Below are 14,309 nucleotides of genomic sequence, written 5' to 3' on the forward strand. Positions count from 1 at the left end.
GGAGACAAGGTGGCTTCGTGTTGCTGTGCTTTGACAGTTGAATGTCTTGTTATTTATCTGTGTCCTCTTGGTGTGTTTTCTTCTCCTGTCTTGGTTGGTATTTGGTACCATGTGAGTGTTCTTCTCGAAAAAGGATGTGTATATAACTTAAGAAAAGAGAAATGTAAAGTGTTATAAACAAGACGGCTGATGAAGGCGCAGAGACCTCCCCCATTCTGTGTTCAGGGCTGGCTGTCCCTCTGCGTGGTGAAGAGAGACACTATTTTTATACCGCAAAACCACGCGGGGTGAGGCCTCCCAGAACCTGCCGGGGTGTTTGGTAGACCCAATATATTTTATGATTAAATCTTGTGGCTTGACACATCTACTGACTGAAATGGATGTTGTAGACTAGGTTGCTATTTTTGTCATACAGAACTGAATAAAATGAGGGGTGTCCTATTATTTCTGAATCGTGTTCCCTGATTCTTCTCGGTGGAGTTTGCAGTGCCGGTCGTTTATGGTGGATGGATGTCTGTGCTGTTTTCCAGGGGGAATGTCAAACAAGGGTTGGCAGACTATATTTAAGCAATATCTACAAGTTCTTTGATCTTGAATTATTTTTTTAGTGCTGGGCATAGGACCCAGGGCCCTGTAAATGCAGGTCAGACAAGCACCTTGCCTCTGGTCCAGACCTCCCTGCTTTTATTTTCTTTCCCCACGTTAAACAAATCTTTCTAATTTTGGAAGCTGCTGCTTTACCTCTGCTATGGAAGAGAGGATATACTTAGAGATGCCTGCCCGAGAATCTGCAGTGCCCACAGATGGCCATGCTCAGGTTTGCCTTTCCATCCTCTGCCCTGGGTGGTCACAGCAGCTTTTAAGTTACTGCAGCGAACAGGTGCTCTCACATCCCCAAGGAAGCACAGGAACAGCGTGTGCTCACACACACCACGCTCTACAGACCTCAAGTGAGCCGTCTCGCATCAGCCTCTGTCCACGCCCACTGGAGACATCATTTGTTTCTGAATTAGCTTTGTCTCACAGATAACATTGCTAGGAATCATAACTTTAAGAGCTCTTGGATATTATGTTAGATAATCCGTTTCTTCTGTTTTAAACACAAAATAACTATTGATACCCAAAAGCTAAAGTGATTTGTATCAGGAACATGAGAGAAGAAGTGTTCTTTTAGGAATGAGGAAGGTACCAACCACTAATCTAGCTGACCAGATCCACCTTCATGGTTCCCAATCCTTAAAAATTAAACTGTGTTGACATGTTTGAACTATTCATATGGCAAATTCAATTTTTTTAAAAAAAGAAATATAGCAAAATTTCCACAAATGTTTAGAATCATCCACAGAATTTTAAATTCAAGAGAAAAAGAACATATCTCTTCCATTTCAAAATTATTGATAAGTAGCAAGCCAGAGGACTATGGGCTTACCAATCATGGGTTCTGCTTCTGACAGCAGCTCCAGGTACTCAAGAGTCATCATTAAGTGGTAACAATCCCTAAAAGTTGCTTGACTACTTGTCTATTCTAAGATCATTTCAGGAGCCACTACCATTTAAAACTGATTCAAATAAGTACTATAGGGCCAAACAGGAATGATCTTGTCCTGCGGATGAAGGTTGGCTGCATAGCCACACCCGCTGCGTCTCCTTCCCGTCTGGCAGACAATACCTGGTCCCATGTGGTACTTCACAAGCACAGCAAGTGTCCAGGCATTTCTTTATTCCCAAGCAGTGAGTGTCTGCGCTTGTAGCCCACCGACTTCAAGCCACTGCTGTCCCATAGCCGCTGGGCTCTCGCTGCAGACAACTTTCATTTCTTTCTCCTGCCCATGTTTGAGGCAAAGCGGTGGTGCTGTGTGGCTCCGACTCTTTGTCTAGTCTGTCCCACCACGCGTGCCCTGAACAGCTTAACTCATCACTGAGAACCAAGGCTAAGGAAAGGTGGACATACTTGCTTGTTTACCTCCAAAGTGTCTTGGGACTGAACACTTCACTCGAGGATGAAGGGACATATTTACGTCTCTTAGCTGATTTGGGCATGGCCATGGACAGGATTAAAATTTGATCTGCAAAAATATTTCTTATGATAATAGGGAAAATTCTTTGCCTTTTTACTTAAAGGCTGGTATTAACTGAGCATTCTTCACAAAGAGGGAGCCTTAAGAGCAAGTCACAGTGCAGTCATCTCCAGCAGTGGACAGTGTGTCTGCCAGAGGCAGAGCCTCTCTCCTCTCCTCCCCTTGCTTCCTTGTCTGTGAGAGCTCAGAAGTTGGTGAGAAATAGCTCCACTTCTAAAAATTTTCTTGGCTTTTTAAAAAACCATTAATACAAATCTTCCCTGGCATGATATAATTGAAAATATTTATATAGAGAGATGCGATCTATCTATATAGATATAGACAAAGAGAGAATATGAACAACTGTCTAAGAATGTTATGATACAGAAAATTTATTCCAAATAACTGCTGAAAGATTTCTGTGGATTCATTTTTGGAACAGAACAATGGTGTTTCTATGTTTAAATATGACAGTGGCAAGAAGAGATTCAGCTTATGGGACTCTTTGGTGACTCGGTGCCGGTGTTAAGATAAAAGCATGTTCTAGGAAAAAATACGCTGACTTTATTTTCAGTTAGAAAACAGATTTTTAAGATGTTTTGGCTTTTTTGTATGCATCATATATAATACAAGTGCATGTGCTTTTGTATGCATCATATATAATATAAGTGCATGTGCGCGCGCGCGCGCGCGCACACACACACACACACACACACACACGCACACATACACACGCACACACACACACACATGTACACACCCTGAGGGAGAAGTCAATGTTCAGATTAACATGATGGTTTTTCCCTGATCTTTAATATCAGAGAAGCCAACTCAGGTTGCTCACACCCGGATTTTGCATCCCAGTCCACATCCCTCCTTTCTTTTCGGGCATCTCAGTTTATAAATTCAACAAGGCAGACTTGAGTTCACTTGTGTGAGGCCTGCAGCTCCGTCTCTGTGTGAGGCATTCACTGGGCTCAGGCGACCTGGGGGGCAAGTCAAGAGGGGTACAGGGACAGAAGAGGGTGAACCTGACCACAGGATTCAACATGGAAATAACGGTAAGATTAGAACTTTCCAAATGGGATTATTTATGAACAAGGACATTCTATAGCTCCCCTCCCCACACACATATTTTCTAAATTGGTATGATATGCTTATTAAAAACCATCTAAAATGGTCTGTAAGCTAGAATTTTACAGAGAAGCCTGACTCATTCTCTCTTGGACATGTTGTGTTTTAGTTCCTCTTGCTCCATTTATTCCTTATCTTCCTGCGCTAACTTAAAGGACACAGATTTTAATGTAAGCAGAGGTGAATTTTGTTTCTTAGGGGTGTTTTTTGTTTTGTTTTATTTGTTTGTTGTTGTTAAGACAGTTTCTTTCACTGTCCTGGCTGTCCTGGAAATCACTACATAGACTAGGCTGGCCTCAGTCTCAGATTCATCTGCCTCGGCCCCCCAAATACTGCAAGGCAGGTTAGAGGCGTGTGCCACTAGACCCATACCCCTGTGAGATGAGGTTTTTTTTTTTTTTTTTTTTTTGGTTTTTCATGACAGGGTTTCTCCATATAGCCCTGGCTATCCTGGAACTCACTCTGTAGACCTGCCTCTGCCTCCCAAGTGCTGGGATTAAAGGCGTGTGTGCCACCACCCAGCAAGATGAGAATTTTTAAATGACAAAGGTCAACACATTATTATTATTATCATTATTATCATTATTATTATAACCAGCAGATCTTTTGATTAAGATTTAAAATGTTTCTGTCTTATTATTTTTTCCTATTTGGTATGTCAAGAACAATTTAGCAACAACTGCCCTTGTAATCCTAATTTACATAGAAGAAATGTGTGGTGCCTTCCATGCCAACACTGTTGGTACAAAACAAAAATATGAAAGTGGGCCTAGAAAAAAAAATAATTTGCACTGCAATGACCAAAGTTTTAGAAATATTTTATGGAAAAAAATTGCTTTAAGGCCTTGCTCCCTACAATTTCAGATAACTCCCAAATAAATTAGATTTTGACAAAAATCCATTTCAGCTTTTACATTTCTGTGACTTTTAACAAGATGTGTACAGTTCCCTGTGAGTGCATCTTGCGAGCTGTGCCCTTCACTGATCTCAGCCATGCGATCTGGAATCTTCCATGAGGCAAGTATAATAACCAGGTTTGTTTGTTTGTTTTGTTTTTATATCTAGAGCTTTAAAAATATATACTCAAATTCCAAGGGCATACATAGGCATCGGGAACAGTTCTATTACTTGCCACCAGTGTATAGACACTTCTTGAGTAATAAGTTGAAACAGCTATAATTTCAGCCCAGATGTGCCCGGGTCTTTATTACTGAGGAAAAAGCTGTCTAAGGTCGATTCCAGGCAGGATTCCTGCAATTGGTTCAAGTGAACTTCATTGGTAAATATTTATGAACAGTTTTCCTAGGCTGAACTCCGAGCATGTTCTAAAAGATCTCGGGGTGTTTTGTAGAACCTGGAAGCAAGCCCAGAGGTGAGTCTCAGCTGTCCATCACCCGTCCATGTTGCCCTCCCTTACCCAGGATTTAGCTCATGGCTTGCTGGCTCGTTTGCTTTCTGTTTGTCCCTTTGCTGCTGCTGTCACCCCACCCATCTATCCTGGATTACTCAAGAAGGTGGGGTATTAGTTTAAACATAACAACAATCCAGTCATGTCACGAATGTCCTTTAAGCCAAGCTGTGACCCCTGGCATCTTTTTCTTATCTTCTGGCTTGGGTCAGATTCTCAGTTTTAGAGGTGCAGGCTCAGGAGAAATTAAGATCACAGATGGCTTCTGCACTTACTAGAAGACATGTCACAATCCGTGAAAGTGCACTGCCCAGTGTCCGGACACCATTCCTGGACCGTGGCTGTGTTCAGCACAGCCCTTCCTGGTACCTGTGGGCCAAAGGCTCTGTGGACAGGCCTAAGGCAAGCTATGTCCATGCATGTGTTGTCTGCCACTAGTGTGGGAACTAGGGGATGAAGGATCACTCCAAGATTGGTCACACCATAAAGACAACTGTAGGAACTGACTGTGACTCCTTTGCATACAGCATGCATGGGATAGAGCCAGCTCGAGACACATCTAGAGCATGAAGACTGTAGGCCATGGACTATGTCAACCAGCATAATGGAGGAGCAGTGCAATCAGATAAGAAAACAGGGGTCACCACAGCCAAGTATCTACCATTTAGCAATGAAAGATGGACTCTACATGCAGGAGCTTGGGGGGGGGGGCGCGGCATTTTGATTTAAAATAGCCTTTTGACAATTTCACTTTTAAAATCTTGAGACCCAATTTTTAATCTTACAGCTTCTTGGTGAGAACAGATGCAGATTGTTTGCATCTGCGTTTTAGCATTTATTAAAGCTGCACGTCTCTGCAGGCCCTAAGTCTGTCCAACGAGGACTCCCTCAGAGTGAGCCTCGGCTTTGCAGGAAGAGGCACACTGCTTCAGGTCACGACATCTACCTTTGCAGGATGACAAATTCAGCTTTAGCTAGGAAACAGGTTAAGCTGGGGCTACTTCAAGTTATTGTCCCAACGCGATGGCAGTGGTTTCTTTCTTCACTTTGTAGACACCAACAGCCAGCGTGCGCTTGCATCTTCCCGGCTTTGTAACTCAGTGACTGGGGCCTCTCCTCCTCCGGTAACAGAATGTTCATGTTACTTAGAGGAAGCACTCCCTGGGCCCAGCACGGTGGCTCCATGCCCAGGAGCCCAGGCTCCTCAGAGCCTGGAGCATCTCACCTTCTGTTTTTTCCTAAAAGCTAAGGGACTGCCCTGAAGTGTGGAACCCAACATAAAAGAACTATGACTTTTCCAAACATTTCAAATCCCTTTCAGAATCACAAATAAAATGTGTTCCAAACTCGGACTCACGAAAACTTACATGATGCTCCTGTGCTCCGAGAGCTTTCGGTGGCACCTGGCTTGAAGTCCTCTGTAGTCTCTCAGCTACTGAGGCTGACTTCTGAACTGAAGGTTTACAGGGCATAAGAGCTGATGTCTGACAACAGCTTCCTGGATGGTGACCCCAGTCACATGCCATACTGTTCCTTTAAGGGTTCGTGTCTGCACATGTCCATTTCCACAGACCTGAGTCACACACATACTCCCAAGGCCTGGCCCTGGACTTTGAAGGTAGGGCAGCAACTCTGGGTCTCTGCCAAGTGGAGAATGCCCCAGTCCTCACCCCATACACAGAGCCCTGGAGCCTGGACCCAATAATAGGTGTAGTTGAACAACGGAAGGATTTGGGTATAGAGGGCAGCTGGGTATGGGGACTGAAAGGCTTTAATGATCAGCTGGAACTGTGTGGGGCCTCTGTGGCCCTGTGTCCAATGCCTCCTTGCCTATCCTTATCCGGGCCCCTTATAGCTCCTATCAACAAGGCCGGGCCAAGCAGAATGAGCAGGGAGCCCCAGGCATTCTGAAACTACAACAGGAAGGATGGCTGCTCAGGACGCCATGACTGTCCGGGCTTCAGGAGATCCTGCAGCCTCGTGAGAGGGACCAAGGCTCACCCGGCCTGAGCCAGAGCAGCATGAGTAGGCACTCCTGCCTGCAGATCTTGCTGCCCACGCCCTTCTAAAATGCAAGGTGAGCTGGAAGCAGATGGAGAGCCTGCCCTGGGAGAGAGAACGGACCCTGGGGTCCCACTGGTACAGCACTGGGAAGTGCTGGCCTCTGTCACCTGGAGAGGTGCCTCTAGGATGTGCCCTTTAGCTCAGCCCCCACCAAAGGCAAGTTACTTCAAACTATGAGAATTTCTGTTGATCTCTGTAGATGTCCCTTTAGGACAGTGTATGGAAGAGGTGTCTCAGTGGGGTGATAAAACCTGGTTTTTTATTCCCTATGCACCTTAAGCAACAACTCAGGAATGACACATTTCCCTGCCCATCTGCCTACCACCATAGCCACTGGCTTCTTGGGGTGTCACTCAGGGCAAGATATGACGTCATTTCCTTTTAAATCCCAAATGTCCCACATGCCTCCTCTCACAGCTTTCCATCTCGTTTGTTTATGTTTTGAGATGGGCTTACTTTGTAGTTCAGACTGTCCTAGAACGTACCATGTAACCGAGACTTGAATTCACAGCAATCTTCCTGTCTTGGGTTCTTAAGTACTGGGATTAGAGCTGTGAGCTACTATCTCCATTCCATTATGTTATGTTAAATAATGGCCCTCCTACACTCCTGTTACCTGCTCTTGGAACACTGCGGCATGGCTAGGCCCACGGGGGCCAATGACCACTAAATCATCTCTTCTGGGATCAGAGGGTAGAGCCACTCGAGCTGGGAGGGCCAATTAGCAACACAGGCTCCTTCCTGTGGGGGAGGGCAGGAAGGCAGAAGCAGTTGGTTCAGCTAATAGAACTCACTGTAGAGCACAGGGCTCAGAGAACCCAGGGGTTAACATCCCAGTGCTTTACGGGAAGAGGAAAAGGTTCTGTTGGCTCATGAAGTCCTCCTGTTTCCTCCCTCACTGTTCACGGATGTGGGTGGTGGGGTGATAAGTTGATAATCACAGGTACTGCCCACCTGCTGGGTGGGGCCCTGCTTAGTGGGAGCTGACATTGGAGGGAGAAGGTGAACGCTCAGGAAGCCATTAAAACAGGGTCTCGACCCGATGTCCTTAGTATGTGCACCCTCTGAAGTTCACTCTGCTCTCTAAAGAGGTCCAGTGAGACAAGCTAAGAAAAAGTATGGCAGACATGAGAGGACAGGCAAAGTCAGACCTATGCATAGGAGAGTTCAGGGGGAGACAGCCTTTCAATTGGACACTGAACACAAGAGGGGTTGGTAGGGGTTAAGTTTAACAATAGGCAGCTGAGCTGAGTGTGGGGACACACACCTTCAATCCCAGTACTGGGGAAGCAGAAGCAGGTGGACCTCTGTGAATTCTCAGCCATCCTGGTCTACAGAGTGAGTTCCAGGACAGGCAGAGCTACATCCTTGTCTCAAAATAAAAATCAAAAACAAATAGGATCAGGTGGGTTGTCCCTAAGAGCAGATGGGTACCAGCCCCCAAGTGGAAGTGTGGCCATTCAGCAGGTGACCAGAGGCATTGGGTACCCGAGTCTCACATCACATCACGGCTCCTGCTCCCCAGCCACAGCCGTGGCATCACCAGAGCGAGCTTTTGACTTGCTCAGTTCTAAACTCTGTTTGCTGTCTTGGCACATTTCAGGGACCCCTATCAGAGAGATAATTGCCTGTCCACTGTTGATGACACACACTGACACCTGCATGGAGAGACCCTGAGGACCCAGGCCCTCAGTGGGCCATTGCCTTACTTTGGGGTGGTTAATGTGACCCATAGTGTGAACCTCGTTTCCCTGAAGGTGGTGCTGCCGGATGCTTGGTTTATCATCCAAGCCTCGACACTTGGGTGTGCCCTGAGGACTGTGGACAGCTGAAATAAGTGTCATGCATGCAGACATATTCTCAGAACTTGAAAGAAGTCTAAAGACCAGAAAGAGGGCAGTTCTCCCAAGAAATGTGATAACATCCACCCTCCCCTCTCCTTTGTTTTAATAGCAGCGGCTGACTGGGAAGGCCAGTGGCTCTCTGAGGTCACATTGCTGTGTTTGTTTAATGACATGGGCAACGGCAGATGGAGGTGAGGATAACTGGAGAAGAAAAGGGTATTATTGGTAAATGCACTGGAAGCCTTGCAAATTTGAGAGGATAAATTGAAATTTTACAGGGCTAATGAGTTTTTGAAAACTGTTAGCCAGGCTTGTCCAAATCGTTCTCTCCCTATTTAAGATTGTCTAAATTAGAAACTCAGAAATTTCAGAGGCTGTTTGGGTCCTGGAATGTATAAGCAGGCCAAAGTAGATGACATGTTCCCGTTTATTAAACTTACATTGCGTCTTGCTTCTGGTGTAATCATAGTGTAATATTCTTATTAGAATTGATAGTCTGTTCAGAGCTCTTGCTTTGTTGACCTAAGATCTTAAAACATAGGGGCCATTATTGGAATTCAGCTGGCAAAAAGAATGGAATTCTGGGTACCTCCTTGTATGTTTTGTATTCCCTGAGATAAGCTGGAATAGTTTCATATGAATCAGAAGGTGAATTTAGAGGAAAATTCACTCTATTTCAGCAGGCATGCTCTGTTCAGAGTATATAACCCAGTAGTTATGAAACTCTGGTTTTGATGATTGGGCTTAGCTATCTCAGGATCAAGTTTGAACTTATGGCCATTGTGGAAAGAGCCACTCTTAAAATCTCTAGTTCCCAGTAGTGCAATCTTCCAACACGGGAAGCTGCAGAAGAAATATTCATTCATTCATTCATTCATTCATTCACTCATTCATTCACTTGTGTGTGTGTGTGTGTGTGTGTGTGTGTGTGTGTGTGTGTGTGTAGATATTGTATATATGGACATGTGAAGACCAGAAGTCAATGTTAAGTCTCTTTCTCAATCACTTCTGTCTTAGTTAATGCTCTGTTGCTGTGGGAAGACACCATAACCGTAGCAACTCTTGTAAAAAGAAAAGCACCTTACTAGGGCTGGCTTACAGTTTCAGAGGTTTAGCCCATTGCCATCATGGCAGGAAGCACGGCGGCACGCAGGCAGACATGGTGCAGGAGAAGTAGCTGAGAGGTCTACATTCAGATATGCAGGAAACTGGCAAGGAGAGAGCCGCTAGGCCTAGCTTGAGCATTTGAAACTCAACACCCCTCACCCCTATGACATACTTTCTAGAACATGCCCACATCCATTCCAACAAGGCCACTTTGCCTAATAGTGCCACTCCCTGGTGACCAAGCATTCAAATGCATCAACCTGTCAAGGGCTATTCTTATTCAAACTTATTTTTGTACCATAGTGTCTCACAGACCCTGAAAGCACAAGGGTCCCTTTGTTTGCAATCCAATCCTCCTGCCCAGTGCTGAGGTTACAGATACAGTGCTGTGCTGGGATTCCAGACTTAGGTTCATCCTTGTGTGTCTCATGCAGACACTTTAACAACTGAGCCATTGCCTCAAATTCTTATATTTTTATTACAGTTGACAACTGTATCATCTGATACCACTGATGATTAGTCTAATTTTATTTTCCGCAGTGTTCTTGCCCAGAGCATCTTTATTACACTGATCAGGATGGCATTGGCCACTCCACTTTCATCATCCTGAAGTTGGATGGTCAGAATATGCTGTTTCGAGAGGGTATTTTTCTCCTAAGCAGATTGGGTGAAGTTGTCTTTTATAAATAAGTGTGATTAAAATGTGTTATGGCTATTCCATATAAATGTTCTTATAAGCATTCATTCATTCATTCATTCATTCATTCATTGAAACCAGCTCTTGTGTTCCCCAGGCTGGTCTGGAACTCCTGAGCTCAAGTGATCTTTGTGCTTCTGCCTCTTGACTGGGACATGCCAGCAGTAATTTGAGAAATAAATACAAGTTGCAGCCTTGGGTTGTTAGTAAACTTCTCTGTTGCTCATATAGCAAACCTTTCTTATGTAGGGATCTCTCAAGACATCACTGGAGTTCTGGTCCTCTGGATGTCCTGCTAATTAATCCTGTAGGTTTACACGCTATCCCCAGCTAGGTAGCAGGTGCATATTGTCTCACTTTAGAAAAAACAAGGTAGTTTTGTTTCTGTTGTTATTTTGTTTTGTTTGTTTTGTTTTCCTGAGACAACATTCTGTTCTAAGTCGAATGCCCATTGTTGCATTGGGGTTAAGAGAGGGTTACGGCACTCCAAAGGAGCAGTGCTTTTCAGACAGTCAGCAGTAGCCCATGAGGGTCACAAAGTCCTTTGTGCTCTTAGAAAGGATGACTAGTGCTTCAGAAAATGAAGGTGGATATGTAGAGCTGACATATCACCTCCACTTCCAAGGTTAAGGAAGACCGTAGGCAGATGGGTAGGCACCTACTTCTGACTCCCCAAGACATATCAGCTCTGAGCACTAATATGTGCTCCCCCAGTGCCTCACCAGCTTCCTCCCCTTCCCTGGGGTCTACAAGTGTAGCCCTACAATGAGTAGGAACCACCAGGCCAGGTGACAGCAATGACCTTCAGCAAAGTAGACCGAGTAGAAGGAAGACCCTGGGAAACAACTCCTGTGTGTCTACTGTCATTGTGTCCTTCTCACAGAGCACTTCAGATAATTTCATATGTGTGATTTCCTGGGGACATAGCCAAATGTATTCAAAGAATGACTGGAACTCCGCTGAGGTAGGCAGGGCTTGGCCAGGACAGAGTCCCCAGTGGCAGCCACTAAAGAGTCTATTTCACAGCAGCAGAGACCTTGAGCAAAGGTTGTGGCCTATAGGCCACCCTGTACCCAGTGATCTATGCTGTAAGACATGGTCATTCCCATACCCAGGAAGGACGCCCACTGCAGGTGGTGTTCCCCAGCACTTCATACATGGCTGGTCCTGTGTTCTTCCCTACACGCCACCAGTATGGATTCCTAATACTTAACACCTCGAATTCTGAGTCGGCCCAGCTTCCTGTGAACCTGACCCAGAGTAGATCTGTTCTCTTGAATAGTAGAGAGGAAAATATTCTTCTGGGATCCAGAAAAAACTGCTACAACATGTGTGGTGGCAGTTCATACCGCAGAAGGTTGTGGCTCAGAGCCAGCAATGGGAAAATGCATCTCCGGGCAGGATAATTGGGCTTCAGTGTTCTTTCCCCAGCACATCTGCAAGGACTGAGGAATTCTCTAGAAACCATATAGATAACACCTGACAATGGTGGCCAGCCAGAAGGGTTCATTCTGGCTGTAGCATACAGGACTGCTACTGGATCTCCTCCATGGGCAAGAAGTGGAGCACATGAAAGAGTTACTTGACCCTGAGGGTCAAGTTGAAGGCATCCACAGCAGGTAGCCATTATAGCTGACACAATGTGCCTTGTGGTCAGGCCTTGAGTGAGATACTTCTACCAAGGATGCTGCTGCAAGGGCTCTCCCAGATTCACCACAGCTAACTCTGCAGATCCTTGAGCAAACAGCTTGCGCAGTTCAGGCGTGGCCATGACTCCTCCTGTGGAGTCCTTTTAACTGGTTCTTTGCTTTATTTCTTACCTATTTCTGCTAAACTGGTCTTCTAGCTTTCCCAGTCATTTAATGTTCATAAATCCAGGTTAGGGGCTCTTGGACTCAGATTAAAACATCATGGTGTCACCTAAACCCCCATTTTCTAAGAAATGGGCACCAGGAGAGCCTGCTATTGTTTGACTTAGTATTTGGGGGAAAGGTCCTGGTGTTTCTAGATATAGGGACTCACTTAGTAGCCCAAGCTGGCCCGCCATCTTCTACCTCAGCCTCCCGAGTGTTGGATTCACAGGCACACACCATCACACTACACCCACTTCGGCTGAAACAAGTTTTGAGAAGACAAGTCTGGCCACTGACCACCATAGCGACTTCACTGGCAGAGAGAGAATAGGCAGCTAGATTAGCCTTGTCACCTTCCTGGGTCAGTCTTCTCCCAGGTGGCTGCTATGGGTTACCGCAGAAGAGTGACCCCAGCAAGAAGAGGTGAGCGGAAGCTGGGGTGGGTCTGGAATGTTCCACTCTGCTTAGGTCATCTGCTCCTTTGGGCCTGGAGAGCATGGCCGATGGCATTTCTCACTCTCACCCTGAAGACTCAGTGTCAACCTTCCCCTTCTCCTGGTGATGCAGGAACTACATAGGAACCCTCATTCTTCTGGAACCCCGACTCTATCCAGGCCAAGTAGTCACGCCTAAGATGACTCAGCAGCCAACCTGTACAGAGAAGGAAAGTTAGGCAGGCGCATCCAGCTGCCCCGAGCCAGGCCACGTTCAGTCACAGAGATGCTCATCTCAGTGTCACCAGTTGCAAAGTGCACAGTGCTGTGTGGGTCTTCCCACTGGCACTGTGTGCTGCCGTTCTGACCCTTGGTGGGGACACTTAAGTAGTTCTATAGTTCCTTAGTTTCTTCTAACACACCATACCTGACTCTGAAATCCATATAGACCTTTGTGTGCTTTGAGGTTTCTGCAAACATGAAAGTGACCATCCACAGCTGTCAGGTACAATCGAGTTTTCAGAAGTTACATGAGCAAGTCAGAAAATAGCAGTGCACTGTGGGAAATCGCCGTGCGCAGTGCATGATGGGAAATCTTCACATTGTGGTGCTGTGGGCTGGGCCTGAGGAAACCTTCAGCATGCACTCTTGATTTTCTCTAATGCCTCTGGACAGCCTTTCACTCAGGGTGAGACAAGATGGCAGCGCTCATATCGACCTTCTGCATCCTGCCAGGAGGGGAAGACACTGCCTCTCCTTAGACAGTGGACACGGCTGGCTTTCTGATTGTCAGCATCTGCCTGGATATCACAAGTCTGTGGGATTTACTGTTATAACAGTGTCTTTGCCACAGTGTTGATCAAAATCAGGGAATTAGCCAAGCATTTTGTGTCTGTTTATAGAGAAGCTACAACCAGGGGAAAGAGACATATCAGCCGCTTTGCAGAAACTAATCGGAGGTTTCTCTCTGTAATGTCTTCTTTGCCCATTGTGCCCACTGTGTGTAGGTAGAAAATATGCAGTTTTATGAAATACTCTGCTTATCTACTTTGGGGAAATGCAATATTCTTTTACTTTTTAAAATGAATCTAAGATTAAATAGTGAAGTTGTAGAACCAAGCTGTGTCTAACAACAGGCTGATGGACAAGGAAAAGGAGTTTCATATACATGGTGACATGTTTTTCAGCCATAAAGAAGAACATTTTCCTGTGTGCTTTACAGGAAAATGGATGCAACTTACAGAAATGAAGGCAGTCTCAGAGAGACATATATCACAGGTCTTCTCTCCTTTGCAGTTTCTGGAATTTGTGTAAATAATAAAATCATGTATGTATATATGCCATGAGATTATAATTAAGTTTTCTAGGAGACTATGATTAATGTTGACAGAGATTAGAGGTGTCGTTTGATTTAAGCTCAGCAGCAGTGGAGGTGCCAATAGTTTTAACCAGAATGTTTCAGCAACTAGTTTGGATATTTTCAGTCTGAAATGACTCATTCATGTGACTTACATAGGGACAACTTTGGTGATCTCTGAAGTGACAGAACTCCCAACCCAACCCAGCGGGTAAAGGGAGGGAAGGAATGTCCACAAGTTCATGCTTCTTGTGACCAGTTATCTAATGCCATTGTCCCCATGCATGGTCTCTTGGTGCCATTCACAGTAAGAACCTGTGGTTTGTGATCTAGGGTTGACCACCTCTAAATATC

The sequence above is a fragment of the Apodemus sylvaticus genome, chromosome 13 (genome assembly GCF_947179515.1).
Source record: "Apodemus sylvaticus chromosome 13, mApoSyl1.1, whole genome shotgun sequence".
In the NCBI taxonomy this organism is placed as follows: domain Eukaryota; kingdom Metazoa; phylum Chordata; class Mammalia; order Rodentia; family Muridae; genus Apodemus; species Apodemus sylvaticus.